Here is a 5,076-nt window from a genome sequence, read left to right as displayed (position 1 = left end):
GAAGAAAGGAGTTAAATCAGACTGCTCAAATTACCAAGGTATTACTCTGCTCTCCATTGCTGACAAAATCCTGGCAAGAATACTTTTGAACAGACTAATACCCGCTACAGTAGAAGGAATTCTACCTGAAAGCCAATGTGCTTTCAGAGCCAACAGGAGTACCACAGACATGGTGTTTGTTCTCAGACAACTGCAAGAGAAGTGTAGGGAACAGAACAAAGGTCTCTATGCAACCTTTGTTGATCTCACCAAGGCTTTTGATACTGTGAGCAGAAACGGTCTATGGTAGATTTTGGAACGTTTAGGTTGTCCCCCCAAGTTCCTTAAAATGATCATCTCACTTCATGAAGATCAACATGGCCAAGTCAGATATGGTAGTGCACTTTCTGAGCCCTTTCTAATAACCAACGGTGTGAAACAAGGCTGCGTTCTTGCACCAACCCTATTCACAATCTTTTTCAGCATGATGCTCCAAAGGGCCATGGCAGAGCTCGATGATCAGGACGGTATCTACATTTGATATTGTACTGATGGAAGCCTATTCCACCTAAGGCTACTGAAGGCCCACACCAAGACCTTAAACCATCTTGTCCAGGAGCTGCTTTATGCTGACAACAACACCCTCGTTGCCCACACAGAAGTAGCTCTGCAGCATTTAACATCCTGCTTTGCTGAGGCTGCTGAGCTTTTTGGGTTGGAAGTCAGTTTAAAGAAGACTGAAGTTCTCCATCAACCTGCACCTCAGGAAGTCTTCCATCATCCCCATATCACCATTGGCCAATCAGAGCCAAAATCAGTCCAGCAGTTTAATTACCTAGGTAGCCTCATCTCCTTGGATGGTAAGATTGATGGAGAGATAGACAACAGGTTAGCAAAGGCATATAGTGCTTTCAGAAAACTCCATAAAAGAGTCTGGCGAAATGAACACCTGAAGAAAAGTACCAAGATCAGTGTTTACAGAGCCATTGTGCTGTCTACTCTCTTATATGGATCCGAATCATGGGTCCTCTATTGCCACCACCTGCGTCTCCTAGAATGCTTCCATCAACGCTGTCTCCGCACAATCCTAAACATCCACTGGTCAGATTATGTGACCAATACATCTGTTCTAGAACAAGCAGCAGTCACAAGTATTGAGGCCACGTTGCTGAGAACACAGCTGCATTGGGCAGGGTACGTCTCCAGGATGAAGGACCACCGCCTCCCTAAGATTGTGCTCTATGGTGAACTTGCCACCGGCTGCCGCAAGAGAGGAGCCCCGAAGAGGAGATACAAGGACTCCCTGAAACAACATCTCAGCCTTGGCCATACTGATCTTCATCACTGGTCTACTCTGGCCTCCAATCAGGAGGTCTGGAGACACACCATCTATAATGCTGCTGATGCCTTTGAGAACGCACGCAGGATCACTCTCAAGGAGAAAAGACAACGCAGAAAGAATCGTGTCTTGCTGATACCATCCAAGGAGTCCTTCTGCTACGCCTTTTGCAACCAGATTTGTCTATCTCACATTGGCCTCTTTAGCCACCAGCACGCTTGTAGCAAATGTGGGTACATCTTTGTTCACGAAGCCTAGTCATGAACTGTGATCTGACCCTTTGTGAAGGTAAAATATGGTTTGGGCATATGGGATAAAATTTATCACCATGATACTACCCTTCAGCAAATAATGTTAACCCAGGGTTATCTGCAGAATCCAAAATGAGATTTAAGACAGACTTATGCATCTACAAATTGAACTTTTGAAAGCTTTTGCTCAGAGATTGTTTAAGGTTAACAGGAACCTCAGGCTTCAATAAAGGTCATTGGCATCTACAGATCAACTTCTAGTGTCTTAAAAAGCATCTGAGCACTTAAAACTGGACAAGATCAAGCAACTGTACACATTAGTATATACTTAGTATCATGGAGTAAGCATGTCTCCTACTGGAATCCAGAAACTAAATCTGCTTATTTCCAGGAGGGATTTAATCCACTGGCTGTTACCAGTCATAGCCACATGAAGGCAGACTTGAATATCAGTGCCTGCTTGAACTGCTGCTTTTTCATAGTTCATTAAGTAGTCATAAAATGCATGAACATGCATAAAACACATGAAAATGCATGAACGTGCAATAACTAGAACCCACATCTTCTAGAGGTAAAGCTTTAGTCCTAGGCCACAGCTGGTATTTTTCTGGACAGAAGTGTATGAAAAGTAGAAAAATTACATTAGAATTGATTAAGGAAAGGAAGAGAAATCGTTTTAATTAAAATGGCTTAAGCAGTTTATTGCATGGTAGATGTAGACCTAAATCCTCTTCAGGAAGAAGGATTTAAAACAAAAAGTCCCATCACATTAGTAAGAACTGTGGATGAAAAGCAACCACCACTTGTGCTTCCAGATCTGTTTCAAAGTACTTATTCTTTTGGACAAAGAAGATTTATCTGAAGTGTCTATAAATTCAAATGAGGAAAAGGCATCTTTCCCCAGCACAGAAACTGCAGATAGATTTCCAACAGAGTGGTACCACATCAAATGCTTTCTCTTAGGTATACAGACAACAAATTAAATGCATCAGGCTTCATCTTATTCTAGAGGAGCCATGCATCCAATCAATTATTGTAAACAGACTCTCACAGTAGTTGCATTGCACAGAAACAGAGCTCACTTGCAGACATGATGATGCCTCCAGATACCTAAGTTTTTGCAGTTCTTACAGTGTTTCAGCTCAGATTCAAACTTCTCACACATTTTCTCATAGAAATGTATGTTTTAAGTATCTTACACTTATCAGTAAGAAATTACATTCTGACAGTCAAGTTATAATCAGTAACTAATCTGAATCAAACATTGTACATGTCTAGTTCAGGTCCTCTACTAACTTAACCCGCTGTCATATTTATTACAGCTAATTCCTAGAATATTGCAAAAAGCTCTTGGTAGGAGGGGAGGGAAGTGAGGGTGTGAGTATGCACACACATTTCTCAAGAGTTTGATTCAGTATAAGTTACAGCTTCCTGAGTTTTTATTATTGAATTATTTCTTTGAACACTAAATATCTGACTATGTGATTTGTGGTGTAATTCACTGTTTTTCATATCCATTACCTAGGCAGAAAGTAGCACAAAATCTGGCTCAATACAATTAACATAATTAAATTACTGACACAATTTAAAAGTGGTAGAAGCTTTATGAGTAAACAGACTGCAGAACTGGTCTAGGACCCTTTAGAGGACCTGGATTGTTAATGCAGCCTTGAGTAAGACTGATAAATAAACAGCATGATGACAGATGAAGCCCCTCTGAGTAAGACAGCATCTCGTGATTATCTATCCCCTTTCTATTAAGGTTGATAATATCACAAGCAAAAGATTCCTTCTCGAGCTCAGTACCAGAGAAGTAAAAGTAACATAGTCTACCTATTATTATCTGCGACCACCATCCCCAGCTAAATACCTTGGTGCATCACATACAGCTCCTACTTATGCTGCCATAGAAGACCAATGCCCAAGACAGCAGAACAAGAGTAGCTGATCAGGTGCTCTTTTTCTCAGCTCTAAGGATGCATTCTTCAGACTAATTGGTTACAAATGTTCACTTAACTAGTGAAGTTATTCATATGTTACAGTAATGCAATAGTGAGTCTTGAAGACTTTAAATGTTGTTCACTTGTCTTTCTAAATCAAAATCACAAAACAATTATTATGGAAAAAATCAGTATTTAAAGCAAATGTAATTTTGAAATCTAGGGGAAATTTGTATCCCAGAATTTAATGGATTGTTAGCATCCTTCCCTTCCCTTCCCTTCCCTTCCCTTCCCTTCCCTTCCCTTCCCTTCCCTTCCCTTCCCTTCCCTTCCCTTCCCTTCCCTTCCCTTCCCTTCCCTTCCCTTCCCTTCCCTTCCCTTCCCTTCCCTTCCCTTCCCTTCCCTTCCCTTCCCTTCCCTTCCCTTCCCTTCCCTTCCCTTCCCTTCCCTTCCCTTCCCTTCCCTTCCCTTCCCTTCCCTTCCCTTCCCATTCCTTTTTTTTTACCAGAGAGCAAACCCTAGCATAGCTAAAAAAAATCCCCGAGGATTAAAAATAAAAGTAGAAGCATTTTGCTATTATGTTATTGATTTTTTTCACTAAGATGTTATCAAATACTCATACTGTCTTATAGGTACTCAGTGTACTGTGTTTAACAAAATGCTAAATCAAATTTTTAGCGGATGTGCACACACAAGACAATTACACTACACTGGCAAAATACAGGATGAAAAAAAATCAGCATACATTGAATGAGCAATAATTACTGTCTTCCTTAGTCTTCACTGGGAATTCTAGGGAATTTCTAGAATTGCCACACACTGATGTACTTTCTGCAGTTTGGTCAGTGCACAAAACCCACATAGAATCTGTTGAAGTCAGCTGCCCAGAATCAACTGAAATCTGAGTCCTGTTTATTCTCTGAGTTTTGCAGAATAAGAGTTTTAGGGAGAGGATCCTTATAAAAAGAAATGGAAAATAAATTATTGTGAAAGGATGAGACAGCTTGCTCTGTTCTTGCTGGTGCCGTAGTTTTGCAGAAGATGTCACTTAGTAAGTAATGCAAGTATTTTGTTGAACTTCTAATTGAAGTCTTTTTGTTTTCTTCATAATCACAAAAACTATAGGAAAAGAATCCAGCAGTCATTTAAACTGATCCCTTCACCAGATCAGGTCCATCTAGAACAACCCAACAAATTTATTTCTACCTTCTTTTTGAAACTTCCTACAACAAAGATCATACAACTAATGTTTCTTTGCAATGCTCACAAAAACCACTGAACAGTGTGTCCATAGTGTCCATAGAAAGTCCGCAGACTTTCTCTTGAGAGGATACATAATGGCTACTTTGGTACCATTCTTTCCAGTTATGACAATGTTAGTATCTTTCAGACTTGAAAAAGTGCCTTTCAAAAATAATTTTTTTAGTCTCACATTTTGGGTAGTTTTTACTCTCCTAAAAGTCTTGATAGTCTCACTCCTGATAAGCAGACTTCTACAAAAAGAATTCGACACTTGAGAAACTTTTTACATGCTAGCTAAAAGTTTGACTAGGAAATGCTGAATAAA

This window comes from Chiroxiphia lanceolata, chromosome Z (genome assembly GCF_009829145.1).
Source record: "Chiroxiphia lanceolata isolate bChiLan1 chromosome Z, bChiLan1.pri, whole genome shotgun sequence".
Lineage (NCBI taxonomy): Eukaryota > Metazoa > Chordata > Aves > Passeriformes > Pipridae > Chiroxiphia > Chiroxiphia lanceolata.
The sequence above is the reverse complement of the archived record's forward strand: the minus strand, read 5'-3'. Positions refer to the sequence as shown.